The 9,052-nt window shown below is 49.0% G+C and overlaps 1 long non-coding RNA gene across 1 annotated transcript; it reads left to right on the top strand.

Annotated features, from left to right (window-relative positions):
• The first annotated feature begins 2,359 nt into the window (after positions 1-2,359).
• Positions 2,360-7,486, top strand: LOC141585336 (uncharacterized). The gene is made up of 3 exons (XR_012518735.1): positions 2,360-3,003; positions 3,809-3,947; positions 5,799-7,486. It is a non-coding gene; the product is annotated as an uncharacterized LOC141585336 (long non-coding RNA).
• The last annotated feature ends 1,566 nt before the right edge of the window (positions 7,487-9,052 follow it).

Here is a 9,052-nt window from a genome sequence, read left to right as displayed (position 1 = left end):
AAGTCTGGAAAGAAATTGGGGGTTAACTGCAGTTAAATTTTCTGCATTGTCTGCATTTTCTACAATGAGCCTGAATTACTTTTATGATCTGGAGGAGAAAGAGAAAGATCATGGCTTGTTCAGAGTGATGAGACTTTCTTGTGAAGTGTGAAATGGGTAGTAGGGAATAACGGAATAAGGATCTGGAGAAATAAGGTCCTTATTTTTATCCATTTTTAGCATTTTATGGTTACCAAGACCAAATAGCAGATGAAGGAGTTCAGCAGAGGAATATGTTTGTGACATTGTTCTGGCTGGAGTTTGGAGGCTGAGCTGGTGAGGGGAGAAAGGCATCCTGAAGACCATATTGGCAGCTTTTTTTTTTTCAGAGCTAAGAGAGAGCGTGAGATTCTGACCCAGCCACTAGAAGGGGGTCAGAGGAGAAGGAATAGATGTAATGTTTCGAAGATAAAATGAGCAGACCTTAAGGGACACGGAAGATCAAGCAGCAAATTCCCAAGCCAGAAGGCTGGGCTTCTGTATCCTGGTGAGACCTATGATGAGACAAATGGGGCCAGGCCCAGGTCTAAGAGGCACTGCTTTCCTTGCAGTCTCTGGAGCAACCCTGTCTTCACAGTGGCTAATGCCTCTCTGATTGCTGGGAAGGGCAGGAGACAAGGGAGGAGGAAACCCAAGTCCTAGCAGGCTACTTGGCTATCCCAGGATACCTTGACAGTGACTAGGTTCTCCACTTGTGCCATGTGTGGTTTTCCAGAATGCCTGTGGATCTCTGGTATTTTCCTTCCAAGGACTAGGGTTCCCTCAAGGCAAGTCCCCCCCACTGAACCAATAGCAAGGTTGTAATCATCACTGCTGTTAGTCGAGGGGTTCCCGTGTGCCAGGTACCATACTAAATGCCAAATGTGTTTTATCTCAATCCTCACCTGAGGAGGGAATTTCTCTTATCCCCATTTGCAAAGCCAGTAGTCCCAGTCAGGATTAGAACACCTCTGATGTACAAGTCTGTACCACTTTCTCCCACTTTCTCCCAGGTACCTTCTCCGTGCACCCCCAGGGGCTCCTCTCCATGTGTAAGAGTTGTTTGTTAAATTCAAAGAGCAGTGCTTGCCTGTAGTAAAAAGGTCAGTGGTACAAAAGCATACAAAGAGTAAGACTCCCTCCCAGTCCACACAACCAGTCTCTACCCCAGTGGTAGCTATTGTTAAATTTCTTGAGGATCTTTCCTCAAGATAGTCCCGACATTTACAATCTTAAATATCCCACTTAAAGAAACACACGTACAAAAAAAAAAAAATGAGAGCTTATGATACACAGTCTACACCTTGCTTTTTTCAGTGTCTTGGAGATGGCTTTATATTAGTCTGTAAGATCTACCTCATTCTTTTTTTCACTGCTTTGTGATATTCCATTGTATGAATGCACCGTAATTCATCCAGTTCCCCTGTTGGTGGGCCTCTAGGTTCTTTTCTGCCTTTTGCTATTACAAATAATACTGTGCCAAATATCCCTGCACACTGTCCTTGGATAAACTGATGAGATTAAATGGTAGGTGCATTTGATATTTTGATAGAAATTGGAAATGTAGTTAACAATGTGTGTATGAAAATGCCCATTCCCCTGAAGCCTCTGTGAAACTCTTGTGTTATTTCTGATCTCATAAATGAAAAATACTCTCATATTTTAATTTGCATTCAATTATAAGTGAAACTGGGTATCATATCTCATATTTAAAAGCCCATGTGTATTTATTTTCTGTGACTTGCTTACTTGTGTTCTTTAGCAGTTTTTCTGTTGATCCTTTTAATAATCCATTTGTACAAACTATAAAGAAATTATCCTTATCTGCCATATGTGTTGCAAATATTTTCCCAGGTTTATTGTTTGTCTTACTCAACTTTGCTGTTTGGGTACTTAAAATTTAATATCAAGTCAAGGACTTCCATCTTCAAGATGGCATGTTCTCCCATAATTTCTAGTCCTTTGAGATTGGTCCCTTTGAAATTATTTGTGGATAACGACTGAGTCAGTTCTTGGCCCCACCTCCCGCTCCTTTTCCTCTGGCATCCAGCTGGAGGAACCAAGCTGGAAAAACATGTAGATGAAGACATCTCCCAGCTTCCTAGAGCGGTTGGGCAGGAAGCTTGTACCAGGGCCATCTGCCTTCACAGGACTCAAAAGTAGGGGGTCCGGGGAGCCCAGCGGAGAGCTGAGGGAGAGGTGGGCAGTCCAAGAAAGGGAGAACAGAAGGGGCTCTATCCTCGGGTGGGGTCGGGGCTGGTTGGGGGCTGCAGCCTGGAGGCTAGGGACAGGTCTTAATCTGGAACCAGGTGTGTTTGGGGAAGGAAAGAGAAGGAGGGGCTAGAGCTTGAGATGTGGGAGGTGAAGAAGGAGGCTGCAGCTACAGAGGTAGGGGAAGGGAAAGAATCGGGAATGGTCAAGGAGAAGAGCAGCGAGGTGCAGGTGGGCAGCCAGGGTGGGAGTCAGGGTCACACGTGGTGGCCTGGAGGAGGAGCCCGGTCCAGGGAAGACCCAGGGAGGAAAAGGGCGGCTTCCTCTGGGACCCTCCTGCTGCCCACTGCTTTCTCTGGCCTCAGGTGGTCAGGGCAGAAACCAGACCATACTCCTGAGGGCAGGTGGGGAAGAGAGCATTCTAGGCTGGCCCTGTTCCTCACCTCCCAACCCAGGACAGATCCCTAAGCTCCCTGACATGAGTCCTCTCTTGCCATTGTGAAGCTGGGGTGAAATGAAGGGTAAGAAATGGCTTTGTAACTATTAAAAGGCTGCCTGGTTGCACAGATCTGCTATGGCCTTCTAGAGGACAGGGTAGGCATGGACAAAAGAAAACCAAGCCTTACCTGATTGGAAGACATTTTTACTTTCACAGGGCAACCTGGGGCACGCTTGCACCTGACTGCCTTACACGTGAGCCTCAGCCGTGCTTCCAGAGCCTTGTTCTGTGGTGGACACTTAGCAAATGATAAGCAGAGGCCTTGTCTGAAGGAGGTGAGATGCGAAGTCACAACTCAGGTCCCAAGCGGGGAGAATCTGTTTAGAGTCTAAGGGGCCACTGTGCTGAGGAAGGAGCCACATAGTTCTGTGACCCCTTGGGCCAGAAGAAGCTATGGGGAGTTGTCTCTGGAAGTGTCTCTGCAAGGGTCTAGACCACTCCTGATACCCCCATACAAGCCCTGTGAGGAAGGAGCAGGATGGATGGTCTCTGGTCCCAGACAGCTGTGGTGGCCAGAATGGCTTCCAGAGGGTGGGATGGGCCAGAGCACCTTTCTTTCCTTCCGCCCTGGTGGGCAAAGCTAGGCCTTTGAAACAATAGGTGCCCATGGTCGTGAACTGAATTCACAGGGTCCTGGTCCCAGGATGCCCCTGATCCTCCTGGAATGGGCCAGGTCTGTGGCTAACAGTATTTACTGTCCCTTTAGGTGACACTTGAGCCCAAAGAACCCAAGGGTTTTCTCTCTTCCATCACTTGGGTTCAAATGAGAGTGAAGTGCACACAGATGAGGATGAGTCCTGTGAGCCTGAAGGAGGAGCAGCCCCAGGCTGGTGGCTCTGGCCTTGGGAACACCCCCACCAGTGCTAAGGGCTAGCATTTCCCATCTTAGCTTGGTGGGCCACAACCAAAGATGAGAGGTGGAGTATGTCTGGCCCTGGAGGAGTGTGGTGAAAGGACCAGGGTTTGCCACGGTACGGTTGCAACTCATTTTGTCATAAGCCATTCTTTGTTCCCAGGTGAGGTGTGGCCTTAGGTGTGAGAGATGCACCAGGTTAATTTCACTCTCTCTTATTCACTCAGTGTCCAACTGCCCAGCTGCTACCAAATGCTGAGCACCAAGACCTGCTCTGCTTCTGACTCGTTGGGTCACCTCAGAGAAGTCGATGTCCTCGCCTGGTAAATGAAGCAGCATTTCCTGCCCTGCCAGCTTCACTGGGTGGTATGCATCAAAGAAGACTGGGACAGGACAGGGCTGTAAACAGTTCAGTCATTGGACATCGCTGTGGTTATTAACCAGGCTGAGCTCATTGTCCAAGAAGAGAATGGATGCTGTTTGGGAGGGATGCTTCTGTGGGCTGCATGGGGCCAGGGCCCCCTCCTGGAGATGACTCCTCAGTCTTTTTTGCCTTTAAACATGAGGCCCACCCAGAAAGTTTACCTTTACTTACTATGGGTTCTTTCCACTGCCCACCAGCGAAAGGAGTGGGAGAAGGTAGGGCCAGCACTGTGACCTCCTTTAGCTTCCCCTTCCAAAGCCACCAGTGGATTTTTCTCCAGTATTTTTTTTTTTTTTTTTTTTTTTGAGGAGGAGTTTCGCTCTTGTTACCCAGGCTGGAGTGCAATGGCGCAATCTCGGCTCACCGCAACCTCCGCCTCCTGGGTTCAGGCAATTCTCCTGCCTCAGCCTCCTGAGTAGCTGGGATTACAGGCACGCACCACCATGCCCAGCTAATTTTTTTTTTGTATTTTTAGTACAGACAGGGTTTCACCATGTTGATCAGGATGGTCTCGATCTCTTGACCTCGTGATCCACCCACCTCGGCCTCCCAAAGTGCTGGGATTACAGGCCTGAGCCACCGCGCCCGGCCTCTCCAGTATTTTTTTTCCAGGTCTCAGTAGTAGCCTGGTGACAAGACCATGAGGTCTGAGAGAAAGCCACCCTGAGAGTAGGGCTGGAGCTTACTCTGACCTCAGCCCTCTAAGGCTACCTGCAGCCTGGGATCCATCTGTTTCCTGCCCCAAGGGCCACTGCTGGAGAATGCTGCTAGGGCTGAATTGAGGGCCTCAGCCAGCCTAAGTAATGCCACCTTCCACTGGGCCTTCACCTCCATGCCTCAGAAATAGGGTCTCTGATACTCTCAGCAGAGTGTGCCTCTCAGAACCCAGTCTTCAGGGCCTGGCCATTCCCAAGTCTGCCAAACAAGGTTTGTATGTCTTGGGAAAGGCCATTTCCCTCCCAGCCAATTAGCAGACATCTCTTTGTGAATTACTCCAATATGTCGTGTAACACTTGGGTCCTTGCTGTGATCCTCACTCTTGCCACAGTATAAAAAGGGATTTTATTTGACTAGTGAGTTTTGGAAAGCCAGTCCTCCTCCCACCTCTCCCTTGGGATCTGGCCTCTTCACAGAAACCATGCATTTGACCCTGGCCCTGTGTGCTGCAGGTGTTTCAGGAGCAAACCCATGGCAGCCAGCACTGTCCTTGGGTAGTTAATGCTGCCTAATTCTTGGATTCATAACCCCACCTGCCTTGCATATAATAAATGTTCAGTGAATGCAATAATTAATAAATGAAACTATTCCATCTCTAATTATCAGTTGCATTTATGAAATCTTTCAGTAACAAAGGGTGCCACATTCACCAATATCAGCCTTTCCATAATAAAGGGGATATGTTGGTCTCCTCATCTTTTTTCTCAGTTGGTTCAAATATTGAATATGAAATTATAATAATAGCTAACACCTAAACACATCATGTACATTGACTTACTTAGTTCTTACAACATCACTATGACATAGATACTAGTATTAACCCATTTTACAGGTAGGAAACTGAGGCATAGAAAGGTCACATAACTGTTCATGGCAAAGGCAGGATATGGTCTCAGTCTGGCCCAAGTGACCACACCCTTGGTCTCAATGCTATATTGCCTCTTAAGAAAAGGGTGTTACATACTGAATTCCCTCAAATCCAACTACACGCTCATGTTTCCTATCTAGAATATAAAGCTGATTCTGTTTTTATTTGCTTTTGTTATATTTGTTTTTGTCTTCTATGTCTTGTTTAGATATCAAGACCAAGGTTGAAAAGGAAGATTTGATTCTGGAAAAAACAAATATGAAAGGAGAATTATCTGGAAGAGAAGACTGGATGCATGAAAGGGGGGAGTAGGAGAACAGGGCAGGCCTCAGCAAAAGAAAAATGTCTTCCAGGGGAGAGAGGCTGGAACTGCCAGGAACTCAGAAAGGATGTCCACCGCAACTCCAGCCTGGCTGCCCCAGCAGGAATCTCTAAGCAGGTACTGTGTGTGGGAAGGCCTTCAGCCAGAGCTCCACTTTCATCATGCATCAGAGAATCCATACTTGGGAGAAGCCGTGTGGGTGTGGCTAGTGTGTCAAGGCCTTCATGTGGAGCTTCTACCTGAGCTGGCACCAGAGGATACACATGGGGGAGAAGCCCTATGTCTGTGGCATGTGTGGCAAAGCCTTCAGTCAGGGACCAAGCCTTGTTGTACACATAGGGGAGAAGTCACACATGTGCCCAGAGAGTGGCAAGACCTTCAGCCACAGCTCGTGCTTCCTGGGTCACTGGTAGAGCAACACAGGCAGAAGCCCTATTGTTGCACCCAGTATGGAAACGCCTTCGGCTGGGGCTCCCACCTTTCCAGAGCAAAGAAATCAACTCAGGGTTTTTTGCAGCTTCTCGGAGGTGACCCAACCAGTCAAAAGCAGAGCATGTCCTGAAAGGTCCCTAGGGTTGCCTAGTGCCCTGTACCTGGGAGCATGCCTGGAAGAATCAACAGCCGACTTCCCTGGTCAGAGCCCAGTGCTGATGGGTCAGGGCTTCAGGTCCAACACCAAATCCACCTAAGAGCAAGCTGAGCCCTTGTCATCAACCTAGCTCTCAGGTTAAGGTAGGCTCCCGTAAGGGCCCCCTAGTGTTTTGGGAGAGACTAAGATACATACACATGTAAACACACACCATTGAGTACAGGACACTAGGTGACAAGCTGAGAAAGGTGCTGAAGTGTGTGCAGAGATAGCAAGATCAGCGGGGAGGGGAAACGGGTGAAGCTTTAGTGGGCCAGCTCTGGGAGAATGGGTTGGCAGTAGGTGGATGAGGGACAGACAGCCCAGGGAGGGGACCAAGCAAACAAGGAATGACTCCAGTTGGGCCCTAGTGAGAGAGAGACTGGCTGTGCAGTCACTAGGAGTGACAGGCTTGGCATGCACGTGGGGAGGTGAGAGGTTTCAGGACAAAAGCCCTGGTGTGTGCGTGGTACCAACCAAGGCCAAGCCCTGCCCACAGTACTGGGCTTCCTGTATCAGGGTAACCCTGGGCGAACCTGAACATCATTTCCCACACCTGTGCAGGACAGGCGTTGGACATGAGGGGCTTTGAGCTCTCTTCTCTCTGCCACCTGTGATTCCAGAGCTTTGAAGCCATTGTCAGAATTAGGACTAATTGAAGGAGGTGGGAGGCGTTGGGAGAATGAAACTTATGGGAACTCAGGGTAGATGGGCAAAGAGGAGGAAAAGGAGATGGGGAGACTGTGTGGGAAGCAGGTGGGGAAATCCAGCTGGTTCTTCTCAGTTAGACTTTGGTATCTACAGCAGGTTACCTTGCTCAGCTAAAGCAGGTCAAAGACACCCTAGTCATTGTCCATTCATTCAGCAATTTACTGAGCACCTTTTATGTAAAAGGCTGCTAGGTGACCTATGGGGCCCACAGGGAATGAGACCTGGTCTTTCTCTTTTATTTATTTATTTATTTTTTTTGAGACACGGTCGCTCAGCCACCCAGGCTGGAGTGCAGTGGCATGATCTCGGATCACTGCGATTCTCCCGTCTCAGCCTCCTGAGTAGCTGGGATTACAGGCACCCGCCATCATGCCCGGCTAATTTTTGTATTTTAGCAGAGATGGGTTTTCACCATATTGGCCAAACTGGTTTTGAACTCCTGACCTCAGGTGATCCACCTGCCTCGTCCTCCCAAAGTGCTGGGATTATAGGCATGAGCTACCATGCCCAGCCGATCCTTCTCTTTTTTTTTTTTTTTTTTTTTTTTTTTGAGACGGAGTTTCACTCTTGTTACCCAGGCTGGAGTGCAATGGCGCGATCTCGGCTCACCGCAACCTCCGCCTCCTGGGTTCAGGCAATTCTCCTGCCTCAGCCTCCTGAGTAGCTGGGATTACAGGCACGCGCCACCATGCCCAGCTAATTTTTTGTATTTTTAGTAGAGACGGGGTTTCACCATGTTGACCAGGATGGTCTTGATCTCTTGACCTCGTGATCCACCCGCCTCGGCCTCCCAAAGTGCTGGGATTACAGGCTTGAGCCACCGCGCCCGGCCTGATCCTTCTCTTAAGAACACAATCCATCAGGGGAAGTAAGACCATCACAAGGCAGAACATGGTGAGTGGCAGGACAGCTGAAGATAATTGCAGGGAAGTTCAGATGAGGCTGGATGTGTCTTTGATTTGGGGTGGATCATGAAAAAAATGGCATTCAAGCCAACCCTTTGGGGTGAGGATTCCCAAAACCTGATGGGAAGAGTTGTATCCAGAAGGACTTGTCTGGAAAGCATGGAGCATGCTGGGAACAGTGTACTGTCTTGGCTTGTTAGAAGAGTGGCATGCCGCTGACACTCTGGGTGCTTGCTGATGTTCATGCTGTGTGAGATGGAAGGTCAAGCGAGTCTGAAACCCTTCCTAGCACTAGCTCCTTTTGCAGTGTGCACGATTTGTTAATAAAGAACAGGTCTGTGCTTCCCCCATCGCTAAGCGGTGCTTAGCTTAAAATGTCGTGCAGCCTGGTCTAGTCAATAAGATATACAGTGCAGCTCTCCAGATCCCTGAGTTGCCAACAGTTGTCAATCTGCTGGGAACCTGGCAGAAAGGAGAGTTTAATGAAAGGGTGATTTATAGAGGTTTGGAGAGGGGAAGGGGAGACACCAGATACCAGCAAGAACTAGAGCCTCTGCTACTCCTAGCTTGAAGGGGCATGGGAGGAAATGGTGTAGCTGGAGCCACGCAGCTGTGGTTACAGAGGGACCCAGCCACTGCCAGAACGATGGCAGCAGACAGAAGTACCCCATCCCCTTCTCATGCCTCCCTCTGATGCCAGTGCATCCAACTAGGAAACTAGAAGTAAGGGACCCAGGGTGATGCCACCCACAGGGATCTCTGCCCCAGAGCAAAGAAGGAGATGATTGATCTGGGGTGCAGACAAGAATAACCAGTACATAGGCTGAGAAGTGGAGAGTCAAAGAGTAAGTCTGTGGGGCAGAGATCAGCCTCTACCCAGAGCTGGTTGGCCTCTG

This window comes from Saimiri boliviensis, chromosome 8 (assembly GCF_048565385.1).
Source record: "Saimiri boliviensis isolate mSaiBol1 chromosome 8, mSaiBol1.pri, whole genome shotgun sequence".
In the NCBI taxonomy this organism is placed as follows: Eukaryota; Metazoa; Chordata; class Mammalia; order Primates; family Cebidae; genus Saimiri; species Saimiri boliviensis.
This window is presented reverse-complemented; position numbering and strand designations above follow the sequence as displayed.